At 35.4% G+C, this 12,558-nt stretch overlaps 1 long non-coding RNA gene across 2 annotated transcripts in view; it reads left to right on the plus strand.

The window, feature by feature from the left end:
• Positions 1 to 12,558, plus strand: part of LOC144307845 (uncharacterized) — an 83,498-nt gene that overhangs the window by 28,916 nt on the left and 42,024 nt on the right. The window contains exon 4 of one of the 2 annotated variants that reach the window (XR_013374538.1): positions 1,753 to 2,195. The exons of the other annotated variant lie outside the window; for it this stretch is intronic. This is a non-coding gene — a long non-coding RNA (uncharacterized LOC144307845). Of the gene's footprint in view, positions 1 to 1,752; positions 2,196 to 12,558 lie in introns of those variants that run through there. 2 annotated transcript variants of the gene reach the window in all.

A 12,558-nucleotide genomic window follows, 5' to 3' on the forward strand; every position in this document is an offset into this window, starting at 1 on the left:
TCAAATAAACATTTGTGCAGTATTCGATTGGCTACCTAGGTAGGGGATAAACACACAAGAGTATGAATAACATGAAGCAAGACTCATTGTAGACAGAGTGGTCAGTAATCCCACATTTTTATCATCAGTGTTTAATTGGATTATGGTAAGCAATAAAAGAGGAGTAGGGTTACTGAGGTTTTTGTTTGCACTGTGTGTGTGTGTGTGTTTCTAGAAAGTAGAAGGTAATAAGTCCAGTTTTGGAAATTATCCAGCTAATGCTAGATAATATGTTTCTGAAGTCCAGTATATGATTAGTGATGGAGAAATATATTTGAGAAGCATCAGCATATACACGGTATTTTAAATCTCAAGATTAGGGAGGTTTATCCACGTAGAGCATAAAAATAGATAAAAGGAAATAACATTGTTTTTTTTAAAAATTGAGTAAAGGGGTGGGAGGTCATGGAAGAGATAAATCAAGATGATCAGAGAGTTAGAAATAATAAAGATTAGCACTGTAGAGATAAACAAAATAGTTTAATAAAGTGAAGAGTCAGCAGTGTCAAAGCAGAAACATACAGTGAAATATGTCCATTGGATGTAGTGATATTTATGCCACTAATAATATTGCTAGAGCAATTTCAAGTGTGGAAGTAGAGGAGCAGAAAACATATAACAGAGGGTTAAGTACAGGTAAATTAAATAAAACTGTTTAATTATGAGCCAGTTATATTCCATTCTAGTAAGATAAACCCTTCAGCATATTGAAGGCAGAGGGATTTTAATATTGGGAATGATTACATAGGTAATAGAATTCTGCAAAACCAAACAGGAGATCATCAGGCAACTCAGAGATTAGCAATCTCAAAAACTGCTGCAGTGCCTTTGCTGAAGACATATAGGGAGGAGATGGGGTTACTGAAACCCAGAATCCAGGGTCTCTTGGAGGAGTTGGAATCAATTCTTGTAAGAACTAGAGCCACAGAGGAGAAGCAGCTACTGCTGAAAATGCCCCATTAGTAGGCAGAGAGTGAGAAGCACCCTTTTTCTCCCTTTTTCTGATAATGCCTCCCATCAGCAGACTACAGTTGAAGCTAGGTGACCCAGGAATCTGGGAGAAATATTTCTCCTGAGGTCAGCCCTGATGTGCTATAAAATGAAAAAGGAGAGAAATGTATTTGAGAACAAACAGGAACAGCCGACACATTTTTTTTTTAACTTTCCACCTTGTAAAGACAAACCAAATTAGAAGCCCTGCATGAGAAACTTTGTAGAACTTTAATGCATAATGAAAAATGAACTTCACTTAAAATATTTCAAAGACTGAGGCCTATGCTCTAGGTAAAATACCCATAAATTGAAGAGCTTTCATCTCAGCACTTTTAATGTAGAAAGATTCAGCCTGACTTGAAATAATTGGGCTTGACATTATCTCCCATAATACAGGAAATCATCAAGAATTCCCTGCACAGAATACACTCATGAAAGATTTAGAATCCATTTTATTCTAATTAAATATTTCCTTTTTTGATTTAGTGAATTTTTCATTTTTAAAAGATATGGAATAGTAATAAAATGAGATGTATTTAGAAATTAACCATAGCCATAAGATAGAATAGCATGTAAAATATAATTTTATCATTTAGGTTATTATAGATACTTGTCCATCAAAATGTTAAGTATTATTGATTAAAATATACAGCAGTATACATTTATAGTGGGTATTGAAATTCTCACAACATCCTTTCCCCTCTCCCTGAATCCTAACAGAATCTTCATTTACATCAAACATTTGATACTTTCATTCCATGTACCTCAGAAGAATCTGACCCCACAAGTCTCGGTGTGAAAGCCTGATTGGCTTAAGCTAATTAGCACATTTGAAACTGGACAGAAATGAACAAGTGACATAAATGGATAGTTGGAAGGAGGCAGGGATAAAAAGATCTCTTGGAGTGCTGAAACATAAGAGTTTTTTCTTATCCTATGCAAATTGTGATATGCTGTTGTGGAGCCCAAAACTGCAGCTACCTTGCTATTAAGCTGAGGACAAAGAGAGGATTGACCAACGTCAAATGATTTTAAGAAAACAAAGTAAAAGTTGTTGGCATAAGCCAAACCTGAAACCTCACTTACAATTTCACTGCTAGCTATATGAGGAAATAAAATTCTTTATTTTTTTAGGACAGTTTAAGTTGTGTTTTCTTTCATTGGCTGCCAAAAATATCTTAAATCACTGTACAAAGTGTGCTTGTATATAAATATGCATATATAAATAAACATTTATAGGTTTCTAACCTTATTAATTTATACTTCATCCTTATATATATATATATAATTTTAAGCATTTCAAATAGTAATAGATATTTTAAAAAATCCGCACATAACAACCTATATGCTACATCTATTTATTATCTTATATAACCATTATATCTGACATATTAATTTTAGGAGAATAATTTTAACTCAGTGAAGTATTTTCACTCTTTCACTTCAAATCTGGTATCCAAAATCAAATGTTTTTTCACACTTGAATTGATCTTTTCTGCCTTTTTGTCAGTTTTCCTAACCATATACAAATGAGCCATCTTCTGCTTGCAGGACCATTAACAAAATAAAATTAATAAATCTTAGAATTTAACTTAAAATTCCAGTAAAATTCCAGTAGGATGGTAGATACTAGGGAAGAATTTCTCAACTCTCTTGGAATCACTTACTTTTTAAAAATAAAATGAAATGCACTGAACCTTTCCCATGGAGAAAAGCTATACAATGTATTAATACATAAAAAAAATCATATACACTATACTGGATTCCCAGACTGACAATAGTCCTTTCAGTATAGTATCATTTATTCAGTAGCAAGATACAATTGGAGAAAAAAAAATCAGTGTTAATGCACATTATTTACTAAATTTTTAATAGATCCAACAGATATCCCTATTCTTCAGTGAGGGAGAATCTGTTTTAAACTTCTTGGGATACAAAGGAGAAGTTAAAATGGTGGAGAAGTAGGAACACCCTAGGCTTGCCCCTTCCCTCAAACACAGCTAGATAACTATCAAATCATTCTGAATACCTAAGAAATCGATCTGACAACTGACAGAACAAACTGCACAACTAAAGGGAGAGAAGGGGCCACATCATGGAAGGTAGGAGGTGCAGAGATATGGTTTGAGGCAGAAACAGATCACTGGTGCTGTGGAGGGGAGGAAGCCCTGGTTGTGAAGAAAGATGAGAGAGAGGAGTACACAGGGGAGTGCACAAGGAGAACACTTCCCAAAGTCATTGACTGAAAAAATAAGAGGGGCTTATTTTTGTGAGTTTTTGTGACCATTGGCTCCAAGATTGGAGTGTTAGAGGTCTCCAGTGTGGCTGGTATGCAGCCCTGAGGGCCCTATAGTCCTCCTGTGGAAAGGGCAGGCAGGTAGCCCAGGGGTAGACGACATGATCTGAGGATCACCTAAGACACACTGGGAGAGACTGTTCCCTCTTCTTGGAGCACATCTGAGAGAGGTGGCATTGCCTTTCTAGGGACAAAGGAGTGTGGTGGGTGACATTTCCCTACCCCTACCCCTTGGCATAGGCACAGAGACGCTTGCTGAGGATGGCTAAACTGGACACTGGTTATTTAGCCTGCTTTGCTCCAGATAGCACACTCCTGTGCTCTGGTGTGACTACCCTTCTGGGTCAAACATGCACAGTGAGACCCTCCCGCAGAAGACCGGCACAAGTCCTCACCACACCAGTTCCCTAAAGTTTGGAGTTTTACAACTCAGCAGGCCTGGCTGGGATAAAGCCCAGAATATACCCTGTTCTTCCAGGCAAACATGCAATCCAGACACAGACAGTGTGAAAGCAGTGATCTGAAAAACACCTAGGACATATTCATCTCTAAGGATGAAGGAGATGGCTGGTACCATTTCTCTCCCCTGTCCCTCAATATAAATCAACTTCAGTAAACAGCACAGTGCCAACCTGGCTGCCTAACCTGCTTACACTAAGTTTTGACCCTCTGCACTCTGTTGGTACTTCTTTTCTTGGGCAAGTGTGCCTAAGCACCAGTGCAGCAGGCTCCTCCCTCCGAAGACCAGCACAAAGCCCCCCACACACACCATGTCCACTGACCATAGAGTTCTGTGAAGCTTCAGCTCTGTGGAAATAACATCAGGTCTCTTTTAACAAGCAGAGCAGAGCACAACACATCTAGTTAAAACTCACCACATTCTGACCAAGGTCCAAAAACTTCCCATTGCAGGCAAGGAGAGACTCTGCAGAGGACTGACCTGAGAGATATAGCCGGCATATAGAGCAGTACAGTGCACACAGCACACACGAGAGACACTTCCTAAGGCACTAGGCATTGGACAATGTGGGACTTCCTCTTCATAAAGCCATTACTCTCAGGGGCAGGAAACATAACAGGCTTTCTTAACACAGAGAAGAAGACAGAGACCTAGACCAAATGCCAAGATATAGGAATTCATCCCAAAAGAAATAAAAAGAAAAAGCCATGGCCCAGGGTCTAATTTAAACAGATACCTGACCCAGAATTTAAAGCAACAATCATAACAAACTCAGTGACTCCATTAAGTGTAACATCCATATCATAAGAGTCCCGGAAGAAGAATGGGAAAGGGGAGCAGTAGGTTTATTTGAGGAAAATATAGCTGAAATCTTCCCTAATCTGGGGAAGGAAACAGACATCTAAATCTAGGAGGCACAGAGAACTCCCATCAAAATCAACAAAAGCAGGCCAATACCAAGACATATTGTATTTAAATTTGCAAAATATAGATATAAAGAAAAAAATCATAAAAGCAGCAAAACAAAAGAAGTACCTAACTTAAGAGAGGAGACCAATAAGGTTAGCATATCTGTCCACAGAAGCTTAGCAGACCAGAATAAAGTTGCATGATATTTTCAACTTGCTGAATGGGAAAAATCTACACCTAAGATTATTCTATCTAGCAAGGCTATCTTTCAGAATAGAAGGAGAGATAGAGTCTCCCAAGCAAAAGCTACATGAGTTCATGACCATTAAACCAGCCCTACAAAAATATTAAAGGGAGCTCTTTGAGTGAGAAAGAAAGACCGAAAGCAACAAAGACTAGAAAGGAACAGAGAAAATCTCCAGAAACAATGACAAAACAAGTAATAAAGTGGCACTAAATTTATATCTATCAATAATTACTTTGAATGCAAATGGACTAAATGGTCCAATCAAAAGATATAGAGTATCAGAATTGATTAAAATACAAGACTCATCTAGATTAGTTTTAAACCTAAAGATACCTGCAGATTGAAGGTGAAGGGATGGAAAAACATTTATCATGCAAATGGACACCAAAAGAAAGCCAGAGTAGCAATACTCATATCAGACAAACTAGATGTTAAACCAACGATTGTAACAAGAGATGCAGAAGGGCACTATATAATAATAAAGAAGACTATACAACAAGAAGATAAAATAATTGTAAATACTTATGCCCCCAACATGGGAGCACCCAAATATATAAAACAATTAATAACAAACATAAAGGAACTCATTGATAATAATACAATGATAGTATGGTACTTTAACACCCCACTTACATCAGTGGACAGACCATCTAAACAGAAAATCAACAAGAAAACAATGCCTTTGAATGACACACTGGACCAGAAGGACTTCACAGATATATTCAGAACATTTCATCTTAAAGCAGTAGAAAACATATTATTTTCCAGTGCACATGGAGCATTCTCCAGAAGAGATCACATACTAGGTCACAGATCAGGCCTCAACAGGTACAAAGAGGGATGCCTGGATGGCTCAGCAGTTAAGCTCTGCTTTCAGCTCAGGGTGTGATCCTGGAGTTCAGGAATTGAGTCCTGCATAGGTCTCCCTGTGGGGAGTCTGCTTTTCCCTCTGCCTATGTCTTTGCCTCTGTGTGTGTGTGTGTCTCTCATGAATAAATAAATAAAATCTTATAAAAAAAAAAAGGTACAAAAAGGTTGAGATCATACCAGGCATATTTTCAGACCACAATGCTATGAATCTTGAAGTCAGCTGCAAGAAAAAATTTGGAAAGACCACAAATACATACAGGTTAAGGATCAGCCTACTAAAGAATGAATGGGTTAACCAGGACATTAAATAAGAAATTTTAAAAATACATGGAATCAAATGAAAATGAAAACCTAACAGCAGCAAAAGTAGCCCTAAGAGGGAAGTATATAGCAATAGAGGCCTACCTCAAATAAACCACCTAACCATATGCCTAAAGAAGCTAGAAAAAGAACAACAAATGAAGCCTAAAGCAGCAGAACAAGGGAAATAATAAAGATTAGAGCAGAAATAAATTATATAGAAACAAAAAAGAAAAAAAATCAGTAGAGCAGATCAATAAAACCACAGACTGGTTCTTTGAAAAAAATTAATAAAATTGATAAGCTCCTAGCCAGATTTATCCAAAGGAAAGAGAAGGGACCCAAATAAATGAAATCATAAATTAGAGAGGAGAAATAACAACCAACACCACAGAAATACAAACAATTCTAAGAGAATATTATAAAAATTATATGCCAATAAGTTGGATAATTTGGAATAAAGGGATAAATTCATAGAAACATATAAAGTACCAAAACCAAAACAGGAAGAAATAGAAAATTTGAACAGAGCAATAACCAGCAAAGAAATTTAATCAGTAATAAAAAATCTCCCAACAAACAAAAGTCCTGGTCCATATGGTTTTACAGGGGAATTCTACCAAATATTTAAAGAAGAGTTAATACCTAATCTTCTCAAACTATTCCAAAAAACAAATGAAAGGAAAATTCCAAACTCATTCTATGAGGCCAGCATTATCCTGATTCTAAAACCAGAGAAAGACTCCACTAAAAAAGAGAACTACAGGCTAATATTCCTGATGAACATGGATGCAAAAATTCTCAACAAAATGCTAGCAAATCGAATCCAACAGTACATTAAAAGAATTGTTCACCATGATCAAGTAGGTTGCAAAGGTGGTTCAATATTTGCAAATCAATCAACATGATATACCACATTAATAAAAGAAAGGACAAGCACCATACGATCCTCTTAATAGATGCAGAAAAAGCATTTAATAAAGTACAACACCCATTGATAATAATAACCCTCAATAAAGTGGGGATAGAGGAAACATACCTCAGCATCATAAAGGCCATACATGAAAGACCCACAGCTAATACCATCCTCAGTGGGGAAAAACTGAGAGCTTTTTCTCTACGGTCAGGAACAAGATGGGGATGTCTACTCTCACCACAGTTATTTAACATAGTATACTGGAAATCCTAGTCTCAGCAATCAGACAACAAAAAGAAATAAAAAGCATCCAAATTGGCAAGGAGGATGCCAAACTTTCACTGTTTGCAGATGATATGATACTCTATGTAGAAAATCCGAAAGACTCCACCAAAAAGTTGCTAGAACTGATACACAAATTCACTAAAGTTGTAGGATACAAAATCAATGTAGAAAAATCTATTACATTTCTATACACCAATAATGAAGCAGCAGAAAAAAAAATCAAGGTTACTGCCTGTATTCTCCTCTAAGATTTTGATGGTTTCCTATCTCACATTTAGGTCTTTCATCCATTTTGAATTTATTTTTGTGTATGGTGTAAGAAAGTGGTCTAGTTTCATTCTTTTGCATGTTGCTGTCCAGTTTTCCCAACACCATTTGTTGAAGAGATTATCTTTTTTCCATTGGATATTCTTTACTGCTTTGTCAAAGATTGGTTGACCATGTAGTTGTAGGTCCATTTCTGGGTTTTTCCAGACTGATGAATGGACTAAGAAGTTGTGATATATATCTACAATGGAATATTACTCAGCTATAAAAAAGAATGAAAAATTAAAAATAAATAAAAATAAATGAAAAAGAATGAAATCTTGCTATTTGCAATGACATGGATGGAGCTAGAGTGTGTTATGCTAAGCAAAATCAGTCAGTCAGAGAAAGCAAATACCATATGAGTGATTTCACTCATGTGGAATTTAATAAATGAAACAGATGAACATGGGAATAAAGAGAAAGAGGCAAACCATAAACCAGGCTCTTAACTAAAAAGAACGAACTGAGGGTTGCTGCAGAGAAATTGGAGAGGATGGGTTAAATGGGTGATGAGTATTAAGGAGGGGACTTATGATGAGCACCGGTGTTATATGTAAGTGATGAACCACTAAGTTCTCCTGAAACTAATATTACACTATATGTTAACTAATTGGAATTTAAATAAAAACTTGAAACTACAAAAATATAAACATATTTTTTTAAAAGTAAATAAATAAAAAAGAAGGAGACCCTGCCATTTGTGACAGTATGAATGGATTTGGAGGACATTGTGCTAAGGGAAATAAGATAGACACAGAAGGACAAATACTACATGATATTAATTATATGAGAAATCTAAAACAGTCAAACTGATTAAAGCAGAGAGAATGGTGGTTGCCAGGGGCTGGGGAAGGGGGAAACTGAGAGGTTAAGTCAAAATGTATAAAATTTTGTTTATAAAAGATGAGTAAGTCTTAGAGATCTACTGCATGGCATAGAGCCTGTGGTTAACAATACTATTGTATATTTAAAAATCTGCTATGAAGGTCCTAAGTTTTGTTATCACAAATTAATTAATTAATTAAAAGGTGGTAGAAAACTTTTGGAGGTGTTGGATAGATTTGTGGTATAAATCATGGTGATGATTTCATGGATGGATACATATCTCTAACTCATCAAGTTATATGCATTAAATATGCACAGCTTTTTATATGTCAATCATACCACAATAAAGTGGTTTTAAAAATACAGTTCTTGATTTAAGACATTGGCTTGGAGAAATTAAATGTCGGCTTACAGATGAGTATAGGCTCATTCATTCTACCGTGTCTCATCATATGACTAGAATATGTTTTGTTACTGGTGTCAATACTGGATTTACTTTATTTTTGCATATTTGAGGTTAGAACTTGTCAAAGATGTTCATCTTGTATATATTAATATGTGATTTATGTAAAAGAATGTGCACTTAAATACAATGAGGGAAGGGAGAATTAATTTGCATTCATCACACCTACAATAAATACTTCAGGTTACTTTTGGATATACTGTATCATGTATTTGTTCAAGTATTTGATAATAAAACAGAACATTATTTAACTGCCATTTTAGAGAGGATAGAGAAGGGAAGAATTTAGCTATTCCTGGGAAAGGCTATATGAATAAAGATGTGATTATTTTTAACATATAGAAGTATTTAAAGGTGAATGTGTGCTTTAAAGAGGAGCACATCAGTATTGGTATACATCTTAAATTCCTGTAGTATTCTTTACTTATAAAGTAAAACACATGCATCAAATGGTTTATCAATTGAGCAACATTATCTCTGTTAAGAGTCCAAGTCATGAAGAACATGAAATTTCTGTATTTCTATGTTATATGAAAAAAAATTAATTCTTACTTATAAAAAGGGATTAAATGTCAGATAAGAGCTAAAATCAGTAATTTTATTCTTGGAGAAATCACTGTGGTATGCTAAAAAGATATATTTTGAAAGAGCTTAATTTCTGTCCTATGGGCTTCCTTTTTCTAAGGCTATTTTTTGTGGAATTGAGCTATTAATGCTATTTTACTATGTGATACTTTTTTGACATTCATAGAACAAATATTTCAAATGGGACATTATATCTTGAAAGGATAGATAGCTAAAAAAATAAAATAATATGCAATCCTTTCTCTTTCTTTTCACAATAACCACAACTTGGCCTTTGATCTGACTTGAGACTCCTTATCCCTCTGTACAACATAGTGGGAGGAGGCTTATTCTGCTGGAATTAAGTAGGCCAAGATGCCATGTGATAGTAATAATCACTTCTATCTCTCCTAATGTGGAGTTCTTAGATGCTATTTGGTAAAGACAGATGTGTAATACATTTTCTGGATTTTTTCTCCATTTCTTCTGTCAGTTAACATATTATTTTTTTTCTTTAAGAACTCTAAAAATTTCATGTCAGTGAACAGGAACAGAATATTTTACAGAAAAATTTCAAAGAGTTTTTTTGTAAAGATGCACCCCTAGTGATGAAGTGTTTGTGCTGGGAATGATAAGGGTAGTTTCCCTATTGTTCACACAGCAGGCTGTCATCTTTTTCTTCTTAATAGGGAAAGGTCTTATCCTCAGCAATGCTGCACGAGTTTTTCAGTTACTTGGCAACAATAATAAAAAAAGACACAAGCGGTAAAGGACCCATCATCAACATCATGACAAATAGTTGTGCCTCAGCTGGTTTTAATGGCCATATGGAGACATTAAACTTATTACTTTTAAGAATTAAACCCAATGCTTATGATCAGATTAAGCCCTGATATGTACAGCATTGTAACATTTTACCTGTTGTATGTGAATTAATATGTAGAAAAAAGTGAATAAATATGAGGCATTCACTTGAATAAACAAACAAAGCACCCCTGGAATGCACAAGACAGGCACAGATTTTTATAATTTAATTATCAGGATACGTAATTTTTGGCACATCCTTATGATCACTTCCAGCCGATATTACAAAGCATCATACTATATGTATGATGATGTCTGTTGGTAAAGAATAATAAATAGGAATAAATACTCAGTTGAGAAATGCTGCCATTAAAAAATAGTAAAAACCAATCAGGATGTGGAGGAAACACATCATGGGATACAAACACTAACAAATGAAATTACCTCTAGTAAAAATCAATAACATAACCATACTGAACATAAGGGAAAAGAACTAACCTAAATAAATTTAGAAAACAATTATGTGACTGGATGCAGAAAGACAAATACCAAAAGAACTATATACAAATGCTGTTACATAATCAGTAAATGTGTTTCTCACAGAGGTGTTGATAAGACATTCTGAAACTAATTTATGTGTATACTGGAAATGAACAAATAAGTAAATAGGTAATAAATAATAAAACTAAGATTTATTACTATTGGAGAAAGAAATTATAAGTAAAGAAAGTAGGGAAATAAAATGATTCCTGTGGGGGTGAATTGGAATCTGAAGTATCAGTATCGACTCATTATACACACACAGAGAGATAAAAATAGATATGTGTGTATACATGAGTTAGTATACAAATATTTCCCAGCCCTGTCTGCTGAGAGGGCCTGGAAGCCAAGGTATTCCAGTAGAACTTAGCATACCTAGCTAGTGCCAAGATCTTGGTTTCTTTCTTTCTTTTTTTTTTTTTTTTTTTAAGATCTTGGTTTCTAAGCATCATTCTTCTATAAAAGGAACAAGGGATTTGTGTCTCTAAGAATCTTTTAGGGCTGGGACAGGGAAAATCAAGCTGAGCTTGGAACATTTTGTGGAACCAGAAAAAAAAAAAAAGAAAGTTCTCAAAAGATATGGAGAGGGGAGCATTGCTGAAAGAATACGACATTAGGAGAAGGAGCTCCTAATGGCCAAAGCTTTGAGCAACAAAATAAATAATGCTAGTATTGGATTATAACCTAAAGAATAAAAACATATTCAAGAGTCTATAAGTATATAAATAAATCCTTGATTAGTATATAGATAGAATATATATGACAGTTACTCCTTGTATTGGAATTGCAATTAATAACTGTTTAAAGAAGAGAAATAAAACACCATTAGGCAAATACCACAGTGGTGGTTATTGCATACTTGATCTACTACTGGGTGCTAGAATCAGTGGGTTTGTGGAGAGAAGATACTTTTATAAAGTATCTCCCCAATATACTTGTTGACTACAGGAGAAATTACAGTAATATCATGGTGGAAATGTCCATCAGAGACCACCGTAACCAGATGATCAAGGTCAGTGTCACCAGTAACACTGAAATAGGTTGTGATATGTGATACTGTGATATATTATGCTGAGAAAGACATGGTTCCATTTCTACCATTTTTCTTTCCAAAGAAGTAATGCCTTAGTCTAATAATGAGAAGATACTAGATAGGCCCAAATTGGTAAATGTTCAACAAAATAACTGGTCAATACTCTTTGGGGCTGTCAGTGTCATGAAAAACAAGGAGAGACTGAGGAACTGTTGCAGAATGTAGGAGGACTTCAGGGAGAAATAACAACTAAAGGCAATGTGGGATACTTATGAGGATTCTTAAAAAGGATAGTAATGGAGGGTGCCTAGATGGCTCAGCGGTGTCTGCCTTTGGCTCAGGGCGTGATCCCGCTTTTGGCTCAGGGCGTGATCCCGGTCTGGGATGGAGTCCCATGTCTGTCTGCCTGAGAGGAGACTGCTTCTCCCTCTGCCTATGTCTCTGCCTCCCTCTCTTTCTGTGTCTCTCTTGAGTAAATTTAAAGAAAAAAAGAGATAGTAATGGAAAAAATGGTGAAGTTTGAATGAGGTAGTTCATTTGGTTAATGCTATTAGGACAGTGTTAATTTCCTGGTTCTGTCAATTGTATGATGGTTATCTAAGATGTTAACTTTGGAGGAGGTTGGGTGAGGGATATATTGAAACTCCCTGTACTATGTTTGTGGCTTTTCTGTAAATCTAAAAGTAGTTTGAAATAAAATGTTTT

Source organism: Canis aureus, chromosome X, assembly GCF_053574225.1.
Source record: "Canis aureus isolate CA01 chromosome X, VMU_Caureus_v.1.0, whole genome shotgun sequence".
Lineage (NCBI taxonomy): Eukaryota > Metazoa > Chordata > Mammalia > Carnivora > Canidae > Canis > Canis aureus.